Source organism: Molossus molossus, unplaced genomic scaffold (assembly GCF_014108415.1).
Source record: "Molossus molossus isolate mMolMol1 unplaced genomic scaffold, mMolMol1.p scaffold_m16_p_13, whole genome shotgun sequence".
Taxonomy (NCBI): domain Eukaryota; kingdom Metazoa; phylum Chordata; class Mammalia; order Chiroptera; family Molossidae; genus Molossus; species Molossus molossus.
Window position 1 is genome coordinate 7,528,775 of NW_023425348.1, and position 21,676 is coordinate 7,550,450.

Consider the following 21,676-nt stretch of genomic DNA (forward strand, 5'->3'; position numbering starts at 1 on the left):
GGGCATGTACCTCGGTTGCAGTTTGTCCCCGGCCCTGGTTGGTCGTGCGGGTGGCAGCCACTCGATGTGTCCCTTTCACGTCAATGTTTCTCTCTCTCTCTCTCTTCCTCTCTTTCTTTCCCACTCTATCTGAACAAAAAAATGGAAAAATGTCCTCAGGTGAGGATAAAAAAATAAATAAATAAAGTTCTCATCATTTGTTTAAAAAAAAAAAATTTGATAGCAAAGCACAGATGCCAGGGAAGAGGCAAGGGCCAGACGCCGTCACAGCCCAGTGGGGAAACCAGCGTTGTGACACCCGGTCTCGGACTCCCAGCCCCCGGAACTGTGACAGGCACACTGCTGCCGCTTCAGCCACGGTCTTTTGTTACAGCAGCCCTAGCTAAAGAAGATACACCCACAAAGACTTTTGGGGTCCCCTCTACCTGACTCACTCCTCCCTGGCAGCCAGCCCGTGAGTTCCACTTGCTTTAGCAGCTCCAAACCCTGGTCTTCACTTTCTCAGCTCGGCAGCGTCGCTGGGCTCTTCCTGGGGTGCACCTCGTCCTGGGGCCCACCTCGTCCTGGGGTCCACCTCCTCCTGGGGCCCACCTCGTCCTGGGGTCCACCTCGTCCTGGGGCGCACCTCGTCCTGGGGCGCACCTCGTCCTGGGGCCCACCTCGTCCTGGGGTCCACCTCGACCTGGGGCGCACCTCGTCCTGGGGCCCACCTCGTCCTGGGGCGCACCTCGTCCTGGGGCCCACCTCGTCCTGGGGCGCACCTCGTCCTGGGGCGCACCTCATCCTGGGGTCCACCTCGTCCTGGGGTGCACCTCGTCCTGGGGCGCACCTCGTCCTGGGGCGCACCTCATCCTGGGGTCCACCTCGTCCTGGGGTGCACCTCGTCCTGGGGCGCACCTCGTCCTGGGGCGCACCTCGTCCTGGGGCCCACCTCGTCCTGGGGTCCACCTCATCCTGGGGTCCACCTCGTCCTGGGGCCCACCTCGTCCTGGGGCCCACCTCGTCCTGGGGCCCACCTCGTCCTGGGGTCCACCTCGTCCTGGGGTGCACCTCCCCACGCTGTGGCCAGGCAGAGATCCAGTCGTCGCGGGACGCGCTGCGTGGGCTTCCTTCTCCCCGAGACTGCCGTGCACACTGCCTGTTGGCCGACACCCGGAACCAGCTGTGTTCACTCTGCTCAGTTTTGTACTTGTTTATGGGGAAAGGCAATCCAGTATTTGTTACTTCTTCTTCTTCTTTTTAATCCTCACCCAAGGACATTTTTTCCATTTTTTGTTCAGATAGACTGGGAGGGAGAGAGAGAGAAAAACATCGATGTGAAGGGGACACATCGAGGGGCTGCCACCCACATAACCAACCAACCAAGGTACGCGCCCTTAGCGGGAACCGAACCCGGGTCTCTCTGGACCACAGGCCGACGCTCCAACGCTGAGCCAAACCGGCCAGGGCAGTATTTGTTACTTCTTAATGGCCATAAGTAAAATTTCTGCTCTAAAGTCTTGTTTTGAATTAACTCATTTAATCCTCTTAACAACGCAGCGAGGGCAGGTTGTTATCCTCACGAGTTGCAGATTAAAAACTGAGGGGGGGAAAGCAAGTAAAGACCTTGTCCAGAGATGTCTCTGTAAATGGTGGGCAAGAGCATGAATCTGGGCAGAGTCTATGCTCTCAAACATTAACCTGTCGCCTTACCTACCAGGGGCTCCATGGATGCATTTTGCATAATCGAATAGACGGCTCTTTTCTATCTTTCTTACCCATTTACCCTCTGTTCTACCCACCCAGGAAAATCCCAACATCACCTCAATCCGATATCTTCACCTCTCCTGCACCCAGACTTTTAAGCGTGCTGGAGAAAACACACTTCTGGGCAGAACTACCAGGTTATGTGGGCCTTTGGAAGTACCAATAATTCTGCATTTCTCGAGTCTTTGCCTTCCATTTGCTGTTCATTTTCCACTCAAATCTCAAACACCTGTAGCTCTCTGCTCACTTTTTCAGGAACACAGTTTCCAGCTCTGAATTCTGTTTCCTACTCATTCCTGTACATTTGACCAGTGCGGCGGCCAGGCTTTGCCAGAGAGGTGGCATTTCTCTCTCTGAGGCTCATCGCTGTCAGCTGCTGCCCAGTGTCTTTCTTCCCTCCACAGCCAAGCTTTCGGGGCGTTCACATCTTCCTCACCGCCTCCCACCCGCCGCTCACTGCAGCCCAGTCCGGCTTCTGTGGACATTATCCCAGCATCGGTGTTGGCTTCGACCTTCATTCATTTATCCTTATACTTTCTTTCCATGTGTGTTATTCTTTATTAGCGTCTTATTCGGATGCTTACTGCATTCTTCCGTCTATCAATGTGAGTATTTAAGATCACGGATCTTCCCCTGCGTGATTTGTGTCTTATAGATTCGTATCAGTGGGACTTTTTTCTATAGATTGTAAAATTTCGTTTTTGTTTCTTCATTGATTCCAAAGTGTTTAAGAGATCATTTAAAAATGTCTGTGCAACAGAGTCTTTTGTTTTCTGGTTTCATAATTAATATCTATTTTCTTGCATTTTATATTATTTTTACTTTGGGGAAGTTTTATAATTTCTCTGTGGTTTTATACACAGTCATTTAAAAAAAATATCCCATGGGTAGCTTTACAAAAGCCATTATTTTTGTTTTCTGATTACAGAGTTCAATATATAAATTAACCAAATTTCTATTACTAATTACATTTTTATCCCTTTTCCATTCTTTTTTTTTTAAATCCTCAACCGAGGACATTTTTCCATTTTTTGTTCAGATAGAGTGGGAGGGAGAGAGAGGAAGAGAGAGAGAGAGAGAAACAGTGATGTGAAGGGACACATCGAGTGGCTGCCACCCGCACGACCAACCAGGGCCGGGAACAAACTGCAACCGAGGTACATGCCCTTAGCAGGAACCGAACCCGGGTCTCTCTGTACTGCAGGCCAACGCTCCAACCGCTGAGCTAAACCGGTCAGGGCTCCATTCTTATTTATTCAGGCAAATGTTAGCATAAGAAGCCCTTGCCCCTCAGTGGGAGGGGGGTGGGAAGCACGGTGGGAGGGGCCAGAGAGAGATACCTGACTCCAGCCCCTCCCCTGCGGCCACCCAGAGAGCGAGGACCCAGTGTCCCCCACACCCCGCCTTGTATAAACTTGTGTTTTCTCACAACGTTGTGAACTAGGTATATATTGACTCAAGTTCAAAAACAAAAAATGTGATTGAAGAATGTTTGCCGACACTGATGTGAGGGTTTGTGTATGTGAGTAAAAAAGTGTGTGTTCTGGTGGCCAAAGCTTTCCCGGACGCGGATGTGTGACCCTGCAGACACGTGTTTAGTGACACAAAGCAGGGAGGGAAAAAGGTGCAGATGCCAAGCGTATCTTTTCCCCATTGTCCTTGTCTTGCCCGCCAGAGATCACTCCCTGCTCCTGCATTGTCCTTGCTTTCAGAACTCTGACCACTCCCTGCCGGCACCCTCCTGCCCCTCCTGACGGCACCCTCCTGCCCCTCCTGCAGGGCACCCTCCTGCCCCTCCTGCAGGGCACCCTCCTGCCCCTCCTGCAGGCACCCTCCTGCCCCTCCTGACAGCACCCTCCTGCCCCTCCTGCAGGGCACCCTCCTGCCCCTCCTGCAGGCACCCTCCTGCCCCTCCTGCAGGGCACCCTCCTGCCCCTCCTGACAGCACCCTCCTGCCCCTCCTGCAGGGCACCCTCCTGCCCCTCCTGCAGGGCACCCTCCTAACCCTCCTGCAGGCACCCTCCTGCCCCTCCTGCCGGCACCCTCCTGCCCCTCCCGCAGGGCACCTCCTGCCCCTCCAACCACAGATACTGCCTGAGGTCCCTCGGCCTTTTGCTGTGACAGACAACTTAGCTAAAAGTGCTCCGTGTTCTTAGCTCCATCCATTTGTCCACTCTGTTGACCCTCATCCTCGGACGGATGCCTCTTGCTTGTAAAAGTCGACCTATGTCTATGACTCCGGTTCTTGGTCTCTGTACGGCAGAGGCCAGAGAGCAATGTGGAGGCCACCGGAGGCCCAGCTGGGTGAGGCCGGTAACTTTTCTTCTTCCCCAGCCCCAAGGCAGTGCACATGGATGTGGGCACGTGCACGTGGACGTGTGCACGTGGATGTGAGTGCATGGGTGTGTGGATGTGAGTGTGTGGACGTGGATGTGTGCGTGTAGACATGGGTGTGTGAATGTGGGTGTGTGGACATGGACGTGTGCGTGTGGACATGAGTGCATGGGCATGTGGGTGTGTGGACGTGGATGTGTGAACGTGGACATGAGTGCATGGGCATGTGGCTGTGGGGGTGTGGACGTAGATGTGTGTGCGTGGACATGTGTGCGTGGGCATGAGGGTGTGTGTGCGTGGATGTGGGTGCGTGGACATGGGCATGAATATATGTCCCCTGCACTCATGAATGTGTGAACTGGAGAAAGTTGCTACAGTGGAGGGGCCTGGCGTGGAGTATTTAACATTCTCCCACCCCCTCAGAATATGCATTTCTATAAAATGGAAACCATAATAAATGTTCTGAATATTTAGGAAATTAACCTACAGAGGACAATGAATGGAGAAAGCTATTTGCCTTGTACTTTTCACACAATTGTTGCAGTTCGTACTCACCTTTGAGTTCTGCTCTTGCCCACAGGACACTGGTGAGTTAAGTTTTACTTTTATTTCTCTCCTGTATGCCCAGACACAAGCTTGTTAGTTTTTTATTCCTTCTCTGGGAACCGTGTGATGAACCCCTTCTTGTGTGATCGGGGTGCAGACAGACTTGTGAGGTGTTGCTGCATGTAGTATGAGCACTGTGATGGTCAATACGCTTCAGTGGTTTTGCGAAACAGTAAAAGCCCGGCCTGTGTGGTCAGTGGTTGAGCGTCGACCCTGCCCCAAGAGGTCGCCGGTTCGATTCCCGGTCAGGGCACATGCCCAGGTTGTGGGCCTGATCCCCAGTGGGGGGCATGCAGGAGGCAGCCAATCGATGTTCTCTCTCATCAATGTTTCTATCTCTCTCTCTTCCCCTCTCTCTACAATGAATAAAGAAAACATTTTTTTTTAAAAAAAAAAAAAAAAGGAAAGAGAAAGAAACTGTGCTCAATCCCTGACTACGGGCTGGAAGGTGCGGAGACCCGGTGCGGACTCCCAACAGCGTGCTGGAGCAGAAGCAGGACCGGGTGTCTCATGGCCCGAGCACCCTGGGTGAGCAGTGGGCGAGGGATTTCCTTTGCTCCTGAGTGGGGGTGGGGAGAGAGGCATGGAGGTTGAGAAGGGGATGTTGCAACCCTTGTTAAGCAGTGGTTATAGAAATGACCAGGTTACACAATCTGGTCATCTCAGTAGGTGCCAGCAGCATGGACAAATGCCAGCCCCATGCCTGGCACCAAGTAGGTCGCCCTCCACCCTGCTCCCCCGCCGCCACCTCTGGTGAAGGAAGACGGGGGCTGAGGGCACTGTCAGCCGCCCGCTTGGGCGGGCTTGAGGAAGAAAGCCGGAGCAGTTCAGGGCGGGGTTAGCACACTCCTCCCACGTCGCCCGCAGCTCCGGCTCAGGTCTCGGTCCATCCTAGCCCTGCATCCAAGTCGGATTTTCAGTCTCAAGCTGAACATGCTCAGGACTGAGCCCCTCTTTTCTCGTCTTCTCATCCTCCTCACCCCTTAACTGACACCTGCTCTTCTTCCTGTTGTAGTCAATATCATCAATATCCACGCCACGGATTAGGGCAGACGCCAGGGTGTTGAGCCGGGCAGGGTGGGGTGTAGTTCGAGAAGCACTGCAGACTGGCCAACCATGGCATCCCCATCCTGCTATCCCTCACACACACGGGGTTCACGGGGTGTTCGTTTAAAATTAGGGGAGTGATGTGAGGGCAGAAGGAAGCCAAGCTCAACTGCCCTGGCCCTGGTGACAGCCATGTGCCTCAGCCAGGATCTGTGCTATGTCCCCACCCACGACAACAGGCAGCCCACGGCAACAGGCAGCCCAGACAACAGGCAGTCCACGGCAACAAACAGCCCAGACAACAGGCAGCCCGCAGCAGCAGGCAGTCCAGACAACAGGCAGCCCGTGGCAACAGGCAGCCCAGACAATATGCAGCCCATGGCAACAGGCAGCCCAGACAATATGCAGCCCATGGCAACAGGCAGCCCAGACAACAGGCAGCCCGCAGCAGCAGGCAGTCCAGACAACAGGCAGCCCGCGGCAGCAGGCAGTCCAGACAATAGGCAGCCCGCGGCAACAGGCAGCCCAGACAACAGGCAGCCTGCAGCAGCAGGCAGTCCAGACAACAGGCAGCCCGTGGCAACAGGCAGCCCAGACAATAGGCAGTCCAGACAACAGGCAGCCCACGGCAACAGGCAGCCCACGGCAGCAGGCAGTCCAGACAACAGGCAGCCCGCAGCAGCAGGCAGTCCAGACAACAGGCAGCCCGTGGCAACAGGCAGCCCAGACAACAGGCAGCCCGCAGCAGCAGGCAGTCCAGACAACAGGCAGCCCGTGGCAACAGGCAGCCCAGACAATAGGCAGCCCAGACAATAGGCAGCCCAGACAACAGGCAGTTCATGGCAACAGGCAGCCCAGGCAACAGGCAGCCCAGGCAATAGGCAGCCCAGACAACAGGCAGCCCGTGGCAACAGGCAGCCCAGACAACAGGCAGTCCATGGCAACAGGCAGCCCAGGCAACAGGCAGCCCAGGCAACAGGCAGCCCAGACAACAGGCAGCCCGCAGCAACAAGCTTTGGCATGGGCTAGGCAGCTGGCCCTGCACAGGGCTCCCTGCACAGAGGGCTGGCAGAAACGGCTTCTGGCTGACTGACAGTGGGGAGGAGAGGCCTGGGCTGGCATGCAGTGGTCTGGAGTGACCGGGTTGGAGCCCTGCCCACCTGGCCCACCAGGGTCCAGAGGCTGTGGGTGAGCTCCTGCTGGTCAACCTGCTGACCTTCGGCCTGGAAGTGTGTCCGGCCACAGGTATCCCCTATGTGCCCCCTGTGCTGAAAGTGGGGCAGGAGAGAAGTTCATGACCATGGGGCTGGGTGAGCCACCGCCGCCTCCTGCCCTCCTGTTCCAGATGCGTGCCTCCTGCAACAGGCCTCTGCCCAAATGCCGCTGGAAGGGAGAGGCGGCTGTCTGCTGAGTTGGTATGGCTGGGGACAGGGGTGAGCGACCCTGAGTTGAGGGGTCCCAAGAGGAAGAAAAGAGTACAGGAACATGCCTGGTCATCACTATACCCCTGGTCCCTGCATAATGACTGGCTCATAGCAGACACTGTAGAAGTGGCCCTTCTCCACTGGCCCCTTTTGATTTCTATTTATTATCTAGCTAATGCTTGCACCAGGCCTTGAGGTTACCTAGTCCACAGAGATGATGGAGGTCTGTAGGAAGCGAGCTGACCAGCCAGGTGTGCAGCCAGCTACTGAGTGCAGGGCAGCCTCTCCCAGCCAGGCTCTCTCACCGCGCTCGGGGGCTGGGCTCTCGACTGCAGGCGAATCTGTGAAAGCCACAAGGCGAGTGGATGGCATCATGTGACTCTCAGGAAGAAGGCTCTGCCAGGGGCACAGGCTCTGGAGCCAGACCCCCGTGGAAGCCCGGCCTCCTGTCCTCCTAGCTCTATGCCTGGACACAGGTATTGCTTATCAGATGCTCCATGCCTCAGTTTCCCTATCTGAAAATGAGGCTTTGGTGATCCCAGCTGTGAAGAGTGAATTAGAGTCCCTGAAGTACTCAGCACAGGGCTCGGCACAGGACTGGTCCTCCCTGTGAGGGTACCATGGTCCTGTCCATCCCTCTCAAGGAGGTCGGCCCCCCTTGCCCCTCAAGGGCCCAGCCTCTGCTCATACGACTTGCCCTCCTTGCAGGCATCGGTCCAGTGCTGGGCCTGGTCTCGGCCCCACTCCTAGGCTCAGCCAGAGTCCACTGGCGTGGGTGCTATGGTCGCAGGAGGCCCTTCATCCGGGCCCTGTCCCTGGGTGTCCTGCTGAGCTTCTTCCTCATCCTGAGGGCCAGCTGGCTGGCGGGCCTCTGTGCCTGGACACCAGGCCCCTGGAGTTGGCACTGCTGGTCCTGGGAGCGGGGCTGCTGGACTTCTGCGGCCAGTGTGCCTCACGCCACCGCAGGCCCTCTCTCTGACCTCTCCCGGGACCCAGACCACTGTTGCCAGGCCTCGTCCGTCTAGGCTTTCATGATCAGCCTTGGGGCTGCCTGAGCCACGTCCCGCTGCCATGGACTGGGATGTCCGCGCCCCGGCCCCGACCTGGGCACCCAGGAAGAGTGCCTGCTCCTCACCTGCATGGCAGCCATGCTGTTTGTGGCCGAGGAGGCAGCACCGAGCCCAGCTGGGCCCAGGGAAGGGTTGCCGGTCCCCTCCAGGCCACTCCTCTTGCCCGCCTGGCTTTCTGCAGCCTGGCGCTGATCCCCGGCTGCGCAGCTCCGCGGCGCACCGACTCCCCGTGGCTGAGCCCTGCAGCTGCATGGCCTTCGCCACCTTCACGCTGCTCTACTTGGACCTTGTGGGTGAGAGGCTGTGCCAGGGTGTGCCCAGGGCTGAGCCAGGCCCCGAGGCCCGGAGACTCTATGGTGAAGGAGTCCAGATGGGCGGCCTGGGACGGCTCCTGCAGTGTGCCATCTCGCCATCGTCTCTCTGGTCGTCTGGCTGGAGCAGCAGTTCAGCAGTTCGGCGCCTGGGCAGTCTGTCTGGCCAGTGTGGTGGCTTTCCCTGGGCTGCTGGGCTGGCTCCCAGCGTCTACTGCTGCCACCTCGTGGCGACTAGGTGCATAGCGGCAGACAGGGCACTGGGTTTTCCTGCACCTCTGCTGTCTTTAGGGCTGTGGCTGACACCAGATGGGCTCAGTCAGTCTTACAGGGAGAGAAGGGCAGGGCATTTGATTAGCACCACACACCGGAATCCATGCAGGACTCCAGCGGGGCACTCAGGCTCAGGGGTGACGGCTAGTGTCCTGATAGAGACATACCAAGAGAAGGTATTTGGGGAGCTGAGTGAACTCAACCACGAGGTCCCCCTCTCCCGGCCCCCATATCCTGTAGGCGCCCCCAGCGTTGCTCTAGTATGAAACTCCTCCACGGGATTTGAAGGCATGGAAAGTAGTTGAGAGGAGCTTCCCGCTGGTCCCTGCCCCGCGACTCCCAGGGCGAGGCTGGTTGGCCCCTGCGTCTCCATCACAGGGACTTGGCCTTTAAACGTTTAACCAACTAGAGGGGAATGGATCCCCAGCTCTGCCGTGTCGGTATCCAGGAGGTGACATCCCAACAGCTGGGTCCCCTGGGCTGGCTGGCTATTGGGCTATGCATTGCCCGAACCCCCTTTTCCTGGGGTGAGTGGTCTGGCCCCAACACTGCCTAGCCCAGGCGCTTGGAAACACTGCTCAGCCCTGATCCCCCAACTCCTCTTCCCCAAGGCTGGGTGCAGGCCGAGGGCTGGGCTTCAGGTCTCGGCAGCTCTCTCCCCGCCCCGCCCCCCTCTGCTCCCTCCGGGACTGGGCTGATGAAGGAGCGCCTAGCCTCCCCCCGCCCCCTGTACCATCGTCACAACCTCTCTGTGTGACTGTGTCAGGTCCAGAAGCAGCCGGTGTGGCTCCTCGACCCTGTGCTCGGGGACTCGGGCTCAGAACCTTGGAAGCGCCCCTGCCTAGGCTAAGGAGGCCATATCTCTGGGGGGTTTGTGTGCTGTTTGCAAGAATATCATGTCTTATTTATTTAGCGGAGTAAATATTTTACACTGTGTGTGAGCAATCAGAGTATAATATTTACACTGAAGAAATTAAAGGCTTCTTACATGTCTTTAAAAATTAAAAAATTAGGCATGCTTTTTAAATAGTTTGAAAAAACCACGGTAATAGGGGATGCAATACGGTGGAACAGAAAAAACTAGAAACCCTTCTACATGAGCCAAAGCCCCTGTGAAGCCTGGGTCTAGGCTAGGGATAGAGGGTGGTGACTTGCTGGGGGCGGAACTGGAGAGGTGGGTGGGAGGAGGTGCGGCCGAGGTGGAGGGCAGCAGGGAGGGGGCTCAGAAAGCAACTTTCCTGGGCTGGTCTCCATCCTGAGCGCCCTCAGGAAGGACCCAGAAGATGAGGGTGCTTGCACCTGTCGGCACAGAGATCCCTGCTCTCCATGGCTCCTGTGAGTCCATGGTGCCTGGCATCTGCCGGGTGGACTCTGAACCCACAGCCTACCTGGACCACTTCAAGTTGGGTCAGAATCCCTTGGGTGATGAATTCTTCTGTTTCCTGCTAAAACACCATAATGCCGCTTTTAAATCAGGTGCGGGTCTCCTTCAGCTGTGGGGGAGGCTTGTAGGAGGAAGGGTGACCATGCACATTTTTTTTTTAATCCAGGGCCAGAGATCAAATTGAAACTGAGGTGCGTGCCCTTGACCGGAATCGAACCCATGACTCTGGTCCATGGGCTGACACTAACCGCTGAGCCAAACTGGCCAGGGCGACCATGCAAACTTGAAGTCAGATGCTGCGATCCTTCAGCCCTGGGGTGGGTTCCGATGGGGGAGGCTAGCCAGACAGTAGGCAGGCATTTTGGACCTTTAGAGTCTTGAGACTGCCTGGCAGGAAGATTCCAGATACTCTTGATGGATGGTACATGGTGTGACCCCCTCAGAGTGGCTGAGGTCTCCAAGGTCAAGATTTTCTCCCCCCATCACGTCTATGAGCTGTGGCCTTTGATGGCCCTGAGCGGGCCTGTCTGTCCCCGTCACTGTGAAAAGAAGCTGCAAGGGCATCAGAGGGTATAGGAACCTTGGTGCACGTTCAAGATGGCCCTGGTCGTCGGCCTGCTTGCCCGCGGCCCATGAACACGCTGTGGTGGGTGGTCCCAGATTTGCTCACCGGGAAATGGAGCTGGGCCGGCTGGACCCCAGAAACCAAACGCCGGGTGTGTCATGCTTTCCACAGGACAAGAACGCGTGGCCCGTAGCTAGAGTGTCCCTATTCAACGTGTTCTGCTCTCCCGGTTTCTTAACCTTTTGATGCCGACCTCAGCTCATCTGCCCCCAGAGCCTACAGACGACACAAACAGCCACGGCACAAACAAGGCGGCCACCGAGCCCGGGCTCAAGCGAGCAGGCTGTCCTCCCCTCGCCGCCATCCTCCCCTCTCCCCTCCCTGCCGCCCTCCCCTCCCCGCCGCCCTCCCCTCGCCGCCGTCCTCCCCTCGCTGCCATCCTCCCCTCGCTGCCATCCTCCCCTCGCTGCCGTTCCGGGCATCTCGGAAGGCCCTTGCCAGGGTTCGAACCCTGTCTCTCCCTGGCTGGAGAGAAGGAGGCTAGCAGGGGCAGCCGGCACTGTGAGCTGGCCCTGTGCTTGCGGTTACCCCCTACGGCCAAGCAGGTGCTCAGCTGGTGCTCAGCCAGTGTCTGCTTCCCGGCGCTGGGAGCCCGGAGGGCGCCTCGGCCTGGCCACCGGCACTTCGGAGCAGAGTGCGGGGATAGGGAATCAGCCCTCAGGAATGTGACCAGATTTCCTCTCTGAACATGGGTTTACAGTGGTGGGCTGGCAGTTTAAATGACAAAGCCGGCTCTCTACTGATTGTCCCTCCCCACACCGCTCTCCCTGCCCACCAAACTATCCTGCCCAGCGGGAGGCAACCAATCCATGTGTCGCTCTCACATCGATGTTTCTCTCTCGCCCCTCCTCCTCCTCCCTCCCACCCTCCGTCCACTCTCTAGAAATCAATGGGAAAAATATCCTCCGGTGAAGATTTTAAAAAAACAACCCGCCCTGGCCAGTTTGGCTCCGCGGTTATAGCGTGGGCCGGTGGACGGGAGAGTCCCAGGTTCAGTTCCCACTAAGGGCACGCACCTCGTTTGCAGTTTGTCCCCTAGCCCCGGTTGGGGTCATGTGGGTGACAACCACTAGATGTGTCTCTCTCACATCGATGTTTCTCTCTCTCTTCCTTCCTCTCTCCCTCCCATTCTATCCGAAGATGAATGCAAAAATGTCCTTCGGTCAAGATAAAAAACAAACAAACAAACCACCCACAAAACCACCACAAACCACTACCCGTGCTCGGTGTTGGGACCTGCGGAGTGGGGCCTGAGGTGTTCCTTGGCAAAGTTCGAGTCCTGGCGTTGACAATCCCAGGTGGTCCCTACGGCCTCTCCGAGTGGGTTAGACAGGGGAGCCTTTGGGGGAGTCTGGACCAGAGGCACGCTTCAGGACTGACGACTTAGAACGTCCCTGCTCCAGCGCAGGGGCTGGGGAGGGAACCCGTGATTGGCATTGGCTCTGGGCCACTTATCAGCTCCTGACGGCCTGTATGTCTCAAGGAGATTGTTACCACCGACAACGGGCAGGAGCCACTGGGAGGGGGACAGGGCTGGAGAGATGCCCCAAGCATCTGCCTGGTGTCCAGTGCTGGGGGGAGCAGGTCGGGCTGTGTGTTCCAGTCGGGTCTCCATGATACCAGTCGCTCGTTTACCTCTCGGAATCAAGAATTCTTCATGAGGTTCCTGTAAAAATGGCAAAGCAGGTGGAGGCTAAGAAGGGAGAAAGTCAGTGGCCCCAAAAAGAAGAAAGTAGGAAAAGTGAGATATGAGTTTTATAAAGAGCAAAGAGGTACCAGAAATAGATAGCTAGAGACAAACCAGGAGCCGGAAAGGAACTGTCCGAAGCCTCCCCAGAATGCCCCGTGTGAGCCGAAGCTGATGCAGACCAGGCGGGGCTCCGCTGGTTGGTTGTGGCAGGCGACCATTCCGACTGGCTGGTGCCCTGTTGTTCCAACCACAGCCTCCAGGTGGCTCCACACTGTGGAATCCCTCTGTGGATCCCTCCAGGTAGGGGACAGAATTAAGACTAATCTTGCCCCGGGTGGAACATAATTTACTTACCTGGTGTAATTTCAGGGTACCAAAAAGATCCCTCATAACACCTCCACTCCCCAAATATCCCTCTTCCTGGTTAGATAAGATGGTTTCAGTTATACATGAAATTCTATTCCTTTTGCGTAAGATGACGACTTTTTAAAATACAAACAGGAAAGAGTGAACCTTTCCGTGCTCGTCCTTATTCACAGCTCAGTGTGAAGGAACCCTCCACCCGAGAACAGGCGCAGGGAAGACGGGACCGCGTGGGGCATTGAGGGGGTGAGTGGAACGGCCGGGGTGGGGGCGGGGGAGCTCATGGAGAAGCTGGAGGTCCCAGCGAAGTCCACCGAGCTCGCTTCGCCGCCCCGCGGGGCCGATCGGGCGGACTCCCTGTCCTGTGGCGCTCGCCGGGGCTGTGTTCAATGTGGACCTAGCAGGGAGAGGGCGGCCCCCGGGAGTAAGCCTGCCGGAGGGGCCTGCCGGTGGGAGGTGTACTGACCACAGGGTTGGCAGGTCCTAGGCTTGACTTTGTCAACAACTGGCTTCATGACTGACTGTATCTCTCCCTGACATTGTTTCTCCGTCCATAGAACCGGTGACCCGAGACCCTGGAAGCCTGTGTGAGAGACAGGATGGCCAGGAGCGCCGCACGCATGTCACTGGACGAGCATGACCAGGTCACACTGCCCTCTTCCACTGACAGGTAGGCTGAGCAGCAGGAGCGGGTGAGAAGCCCGGATCAGGTGCTCAAGGGTGACATTTGGAAAAACGGCCCCTAGAGCCTGCAGCCCTGACCGGAAGGCCTGCCTCCTTCCCCTGGTGCCTGGGCCGCCGGCCCAGCCGGGGCCTCCCTCAGAGCCCTGCTGCGCCCAGGCCACTGGCGCTGAGTCCGGGCTTCGCGACAGCTTCGACAGGGCAGGGGACAAGAGGGTCTCCGCGCCGCCCTGGAGGCGGCTTCGCTGGCGAGAAGCTGGGGGAGGACCAGAGGCAGCTGCCACCCGCTTGGACAACCGCTCAGACTGCACGCGTCCTCCCTAGTGGCCCAGGAGGGACTGAGGTGGCCGAGTCTAAATGAGCCGGGAGGGCGCAGGGGCAGGACTTGCAGCTGTCATCCTGCCACCTCATCTGATCTCCTCTCTATTTAATCGGTTTTACTTAGCACCTTACCAGCAAGTGCTCTTAGAGCCGCCCTGTCCGAGATTGCCAGGCTCACAGGGATGTTCACCTCACACCGGAGGGCTGTCACATCCCGCACCAACGGCTCGGGCGGGGAAGAGAAGCTGTGCGGGCTCCTCGGGGCTGCTGGGGCGAGGAGAGGGAGCCCCGTGTTCTCAGTGAGGCCGTTTGGGGCTGGCTGGCTTCCGAGCCCATGTGCACCTCCATCCGCATCCCTGCGGACACTGCAGCGCGACCGGGAATGCGGAGAAGGCTGGGCTGTCAGGACACGTGGAGTTTGAACCTGGCTCTCTGGCTTACTTGTCTTGACTTTCGGGGGGCCGTGAGCATCTCAGAGCCTCAGCTCCCCCCACTCTGAAGTGAAAGTGACAACACCTTTCCCCAGGGCTCTGTGAGCCCAAAGATGCAAAATGGGCACTTGGCAAACAACCACACGCGCAATGCATACGTTTTGGCTGATCTTACGTATGTGTGTCACAAGCAGTTCTAAAGAGAGGTCGCGGAGTTGTTTTCCCTTTTTTTTTTTTTGGTCCCAGGCAACCCACCTAGGGATGGGGAACGTGGGAAGGGTTTCCGATGGTGGTACAGGAGTGAGCTCCAAGGGGTGACCAAGAGTAAGCCAGGCAAAGGAGGGGGCTGGTGGGCGAAGAGCAGGAGTCAATAGTAACATGTGCCAGATGGAACCCAGAGGGACAATAACAGACTGTTTGGTGAACTTCAAGAACCGGAGCCCTGGCCAGGTGGCCCAGTTGGTTGTAGTGCTGTCCCTGTGTGACCAAAGGTTGAGAATACAATCCCATCAGGGTGTGTACGGTAGGTAACCAATCTCTGTCTCTCTCTCTCCCTCTCTCTTCTCCCTCCCCCTTTCTGTCTAAAATAAAAATTTAAAAATCCTCAGGTGAGAATATTTTTTAAAAAGAAAGGAAAGAAAAACTGGGTACAAAGGTTGAGGTCCTGTTCCCAAAGGGCGCTGCTGATGCACTGGTCACTTGGCATGGCGAAAAAGGCCAGCACGTCAAGTGGGCAGTGTGTGCCCAAGCAGTGACGATGATGGGGGCTGGGCAACGGGAAGGCAAGTAATTTATTCTTTCAACAAATATTGAGAGTGCCCAGGTAAAGCAGGGCATCGTACTAAGTGTCAGAACCTTTCCGGCCCTCACACTAAACACAGTAGCCTTGATCACATTCTACCCCATGTGTGCATCTGTGTATATTCTTGTGTGTATATATGGCGTGTGCGTGTGTGTGTGTGTGTGTGTGTGCTGATGGTAGTAGAGGGTGGGTCCAATCTATTCGTGGTCCCACCACATAAGTGATACACGAGGTTGACTCCCAAAGGCTGGGATCAGATCAGGATTGAGCTACCAGGAAAAACCGGCAGTAGATGCATCCAGAGGATGGGTATCAACACCCCCTCCGCAGAGAGCTCCGAGTGTACACCGGAGTGTGCGGCCAGAAAGCTGGGCCGGGCTGGGAAAGCATACGGCAATGGGGAGGTGCCCAATGGGGAGGGTGCCCCGGGCAGTGCGCTCCGCAGGACTGGGTGGCCCAGTGCTCCGTTTCACTCCATGAAGTTGGGTGTGCAGCCTGGGGCAGGGTCTTCTGGGGCCTGATGTTAGCTACACAGGTGTTCAGGTTGGGGCGCTATTGGCCACACGCACTCTGTGGGTTGACTATAGGTAGACACTGTTTGGCTTCATGGGAGACAGATAGATAGCAGTGTGCGCAAGACATATAGATAGACAGATACAGTGTGACTAGTGTTTAGAAAAGATTTACAATTTGCTGAAATAATAAGCAACACACTTTGTTAAGCACCCATTGAGTGGGCATGGGACTCCCCAAGACACCATGTGCGTGGACAGGAATGATGATGGACTCACAGAGGAGGCAAGGATTACTTCCTGCTCAGACTGGAAGGCTTCATGGAGGAAGCGGCAGCCAAGAAGTGATCAAAGGAGGCTGGCTGGCGAGGCCTCCCCCTGGGGAGAAGACCATCGCTAAGACCGGAGGCAGACGCTGGGGGAAGGAAGCGATGTTCCCCTGCCAGGGGAGCGGGCTCCCTGTGAGAGAGCAGAGGAAGAGGTTAGGAATGCAGCCCAGGGCCTTGGGCACCAAGACCCTCTCCAGGGGTGATCCCAGTTCATTAGTAAATAGTTAGCATCTGCCGGGCACTGAGAATGTGACAGTAACTGTGACTCAAGTCCTGCCTTGCTGGGCTCAGACAGCACTGTTCCGGGAGGTGAGGGCAGGCAGAGGAACAGCCCAATTGGGAAAGCTTAGGGAGGGGTCACAGGCGGCAGTGTTTAAAGTGCGCCTTGAACTAAGCGGAAGCGCCACATTGCCAGGCAGCCGGTGGGTGGAGGTGGGTGGAGGTGGGTGGAGGTGGGTGGGCCCGGCTGTTGAATGCATTTCCGGTGGAAGACCCATGGACATCCGGCCTGTTGGGGGACTTCATCAGCACACATGCACAAGTCACTCCACCGCGCCAGGCCCTGCTCTGTAATCTGGGGGCACAGTCAGGGAGCCCGACAAGCCCTGCCTTCGTTGTACTTGGGAGGGAAGGGCAGGCGGACAAGAGTAGAGACAGGGACACCATCAGAGTGGGAGAAGCCTTAAGCAGGAAATAAACCCTGGCTGGTGACTCAGGTGGTTGGAGTGTTGTCCTGTACACAAAGGTTGCAGGTTCCATTCCCTTTGGGGCACATACGGGAGGCAACTGATCGATGTTTCTCTCTCTCTAAAAAAACCCACATATCCTTGGGTGGGTGAGAATTTTAAAAATTAAAAAGAAAGCGGTGTGGGGAGGAATAAGCAGGGTGCTACTGCGGAGAGTAACAGGCAGAGGGCGTAAGAGGAAGGCTCCGTACAGGTGCCCGAGATGGACAGCCTGGGACCCTGCACAGCCAGGCAGTAGTGTGAGGGCAAGGGCATCTGGGGAGGGGTGCCAAGCCCAGCAGCCTCCCCCGGTACCGGTGTTCTCCCGCACTGGCGTGGCGCTGCTGGAAGCCGAGTCCACGGGCTCCCTGCCTGTCTGACTCTGCCTGCAGGCCCGCGGAGAAGCTCTGGGAAATGTTCGAGCCCCCCTTCTGCTTTCCAAAGGAGGCGCCAGGCCCTCGGCCCTCCAGGGAAGGTACAGACAGTGAGTCGGGTGGGTGGCACAGTCCTGGAAGGCAAGGCAGGTCATCTTGGTAAGTGTGCGAGTGTGCCCTTCAGGAGAAGGAGGCACGAAGTCCCCTGCATGGCTCCCTCTGGACCAGTCCTAGACCTGTTTGGACGGCATCTCCCTTGCCCTTCACTCTCTGACACAAGGGGGCAGCAGAGCCTTGAGCTTGGCAGTCGCAGGGCCCGGTGGACGACTCCTCCCTCGACCTCCCAGTGCACCACCTGCTCAGGTGCCTGAGGCCTGCTGCTCTGTCCAACCCGCAATCTGAATGGGGTCAGGAAGAGGAGGGCCACGCCAGCACAGAGCACCCTGATTTCCACGGATGTCACCAGCCGTAGGTAATATACACTGCCCCTCCTCCGAAGGGAAGCTGAGGCCCAGGAAAGCTGACGCAGACCCGCCTGCTCCAGGGCCACACTACAGACCAGCCCATAAGGAGCTGGAACGGCCGACAGACCAAGCGAGACGTGCCCCAGCTGGCCCCTGGCAGGGAATTGCTCTGGGCCCTGTCTGCTCTCGTGGAAACCTACCCAAAGCCCAGGAAGCCGTGGCAAGAGGGCCAAGTGCCACGGATGGGCGGAGTAGCCCATCAGGTCCCCTGGACAGCCATTAACGCCGATCGAGGGTTAGGGCCCGTGTCAGTAATAGGAGTTCAAAGGGGAATTGATTCCGGCTCTTCCCAAAAGTTCACAGTCAGGTGGGCCAATGGCCAGTGCAACAGTAGGTAGGTTCAGTGAGAGAGACGCGTAGGGCACTGAGGAGCCCAGAAGAGGTGTGTTAACCTCGATTTGGGGTTGGGGTGGAGGGAGGTCAGAGAGGGCCTCCTGGAAGTAATACCATGGCTGAGACTTAAGGGTACAGGTTGAGCCAACCAAAGGTAGAGAGGGCTCGTCAGGCAAGGGAACAGGGTGATCCAGGGTCCAAATTAGGCAACATGGGAGAGAGATCAAAAGAAGTTCCAGTGTCTCTGACCAAGTTCTGACTTAACACCTTTTAATGTCGCAACTTTCAGCAGGCACATGCTCGGTGACCTGGCTCTTGCCCCCTCTCCAGCCAGGTCCAAGAGCTTCCTGGACAGCTTTGTACGTTTCCACGGATTGGGGAAACTGGTTTTTCCAGGCTAGGGCCTACAGGGTTGGGGGAAATTGGATGCTGGAAGGGAGACTTGGAGGCTGGGAAATTAGTTTCCAGTTGAGCCTTTCCCTCTAGGGACCTTCCTCTTCCCGGCACCTTAGCCAGTGACTCTCCTTCAAAGAGGAGGCTGATGGGAAATTGTCAACGAAGGTAGTGATGAGTACATGCTAGAGGAATCCAGAGGTTAACATTGTAAACAAACAACAAACATAATTTCAAAAACAAAAACCATAAGGCTAAAAATGGATTCATTAGCCCTGGCCAGTTTGGCTTAACAGTTAGAGCATCAGCCCTCAGACCAAAGAGTCTCAGGTTCGATTTCGGTCAAGGGCACATACCTCGGTTGCGGTTCAGTCTCAGGCCCTGGCTGGGCAACCAATCGACGTGTCTCTCTCACGTTGATGTTCCTCTCTCTCTCTCTCTCTCTCTCTCTCTCCTTTACTCCCACTCTATCTGAAGATAAATGAAAAAATATCATCAGGTGAGGATTTTAAAAATTGATTAACTTAGGTTACATAAATATTTGATTCCTGATTGATGAAAGACCTCCTAGCCAAAGTGGTTGGGCCAAACGATTGGGAGAAGTATTTGTAATGGATAAAACCAATGGAAGAGGAAACTCCCAAGTTAGCAAATATTCTGTGGCAGAGATGATCGAAGTCCTTACCAGTTTCTCTGTCTCCTCTTCGTTGGCACACAGCTCTGCCACATCCTGCAGCCCCTGCCTCAGGCCATGGGCAGAAAATCAAGCATGTGTTTTGTACGTGCCAGGAAGTCCCTGGCATCTGGGGTTTGTTACATCACTTAGCTGCCCTCATGCTGACGCATGTTTAGATGTGCTCAAACTGATCAGAGAAAGGCACATTTAAAACTGTGCAACTTCACTATTTTCATGAGACTGGTAAAAAAAAAATGGCAAGAACGGTGGACGGGGTTGGAGGTGTGTGTACGTGTGTGTGTGCGTGCGCGGTGATATAGGAACTCCCATGTGTGGTTTGTGGGATGCAGACTGACACAGACTTGCTGGGGTAGTCTGATGGTTCTTACTAAAATTGAACGCAGGGATATTTTATGACTCAGCAGTTCTTCTCCTGGGACTATCCCCCATAGAAATGACCACACAGGTCCATGCAGAGGAGACATGGGTAGCTACAGAAACCTTGTGTTGGGGAGGTAGAGGCCACCTGGGTGTCCATCACGGGGGAGCACGTAAGTAGATGAGAGGGACACGTACCAGTCACGGAGAATGTGGAGTCACAAGAAGTAACAGACCACACACGCATCACAGCCTTAAAAGCAAAGTGAAAATGATGTAAATAAAAATATATGCATACAAAACAACAGTATGTATTTTCCAAAAGGACAGGTAAAGAAAAGAATCTACATTAACAACTTCGATGGGGAGAAAGAGATTGCAATCAGAGGGAGCAAAGCAAACAGCCGAATGAATGGCTTCGCTGCCACTGAGCAGACCCTTCTCGAAGGCTTTCAGACGGGCTTGAGACTGACAGTCACAGCTCTCTGCTTCCGAGGCTGGGTCTCCTTCCCAGGATCTGAGTCCTGCGAGGCTGTTACATCCATCCTCATTTTTTCTCCCAATTTCGTACGCGGTCTCGTTTCATCACCCAACCTCATGCGTTTCAACAACTAAACACAGCGATAGAAGAGGGACAGAATTACACCATCCAATCTTCGTCCAAACAGCTTTTACTCAGAACATAAAACTATTGGCTTTTTACATATGTAGTAAACAGATGAAGAAAAGAGTGAACTGCTTATCCTTATATATCTACAGCATTATTAGTGACCAATGTCCTACAAATACCAAATATACCACAACAATTAGCAAGAAGCAAGAAACAAAATCAGTGGGCCAGAGAAAGTAGCCGAGCTCAGGTCTTACTAAGTGTTGTCAGTGAGCATGTGACAAAGGAACATCCCACAAGGAGGAAAGGAAACAGCAAAAGAAGCCAAACGGTACCGGAGCCAGGTCAGCCGACCGCGCCCGCTGGGTCTGCGCAAGCTCCACGCTGATGTTCAGCCTCACTGGGTTTAGCTGTTACATCTGCTGGGCACACGCTGATCTCCAGCAGGCTGGCTGCCTGCCACAGCAAGCCCTGGTCCCTGGCTCTGCCAGCCTTTGATGCCCGGTCCCTGCAGCTCACAGACCTGCGGTGGGGGTGGGCTGGGACTGGACACCTCTTGGCTGGAGTATGGAACTGGCCCAGGCTGCTTTTGTCTCAAGTAGCCCATAGCCACCCCCCCTCCCAATATCGCTCTTTTTCCTTTCGCCAAGCAGTGCACCGCATGTACCCTGCCTTTCTTCCCTCCTCGACTTCCTTCTGAACACTTTCTGCAGCCTGGGCAATGGATTCAGTGGCCACTTAAAATTTGGAGACACACCCTGGCCAGGCTGGCTCCGCGGTTAGAGCATCGGCCCGGGGACCAGAGACCCTGTTCGGTTCGCTAAGGGCACTACCTCCGTTGCAGTGTGTCCCCGCCCTGGTTGGGGTCCTGTGGGTGGCAGCCACTGGATGTGTCTCTCTCACATGATGTTTCTCTCTCTCTCGTCCTCCCTCTCTCCTTCCTGCTCTATCTGAAGATAAATGCAAAAATGCCCTTGGGTGAGGATAAAAAGATAAAATAAAATAAAATAAAATAAAATAAAATAAAATAAAATAAAATAAAATAAAATCTGGAGATGTGAGTCTAGATGACTAGAGCTTCCGGCAGAAACAGCACCTATGTGGCTGTAGGTTCGGATCCGCGCTCTGCTCTGACCCTCCCCGTGTGGCTGTAGGTTCGGACCCGCGCTCTGCTGTGATCCTCCCCGTGTGGCTGTAGGTTCGGACCCGCGCTCTGCTCTGACCCTCCCCGTGTGGCTGTAGGTTCGGACCGCGCTCTGCTCTGACCCTCCCCGTGTGGCTGCAGGTTCGGACCGCGCTCTGCTCTGACCCTCCCCGTGTGGCTGCAGGTTCGGACCCGCGCTCTGCTCTGACCCTCCCCGTGTGGCTGTAGGTTCGGACCCTGCGCTCTGCTCTGACCCTCCCCGTGTGGCTGCAGGTTCGGACCCCGCGCTCTGCTCTGACCCTCCCCGTGTGGCTGCAGGTTCGGACCCGCGCTCTGCTCTGATCCGGCCCGAAGCGCAGCTGGAGCGTGCACGGAGCACCCCCCTCGCGTGATGGCGCCGCCTCCTTCTCCTCCACGGGTGACTCTTAACAGAGCGAAGTCAAGGGGCTGTGGACTCCAAGAAAGGGCTCCCCGCCTCCCTGCAATTAAGGCTCCGATTAATTGCCCCTGGACTTGCTGTACGTACTCATTAAAATCTAAAGCAGTCTCCGTGGGATCAAATCTGATGAG

The 21,676-nt window shown here is 56.0% G+C and overlaps 1 pseudogene; it reads left to right on the forward strand.

The window, feature by feature from the left end:
* Positions 1-5,366: 5,366 nt before the first annotated feature.
* LOC118627762 lies at positions 5,367-21,498 on the forward strand (annotated as a pseudogene).
* Positions 21,499-21,676: the final 178 nt, after the last annotated feature.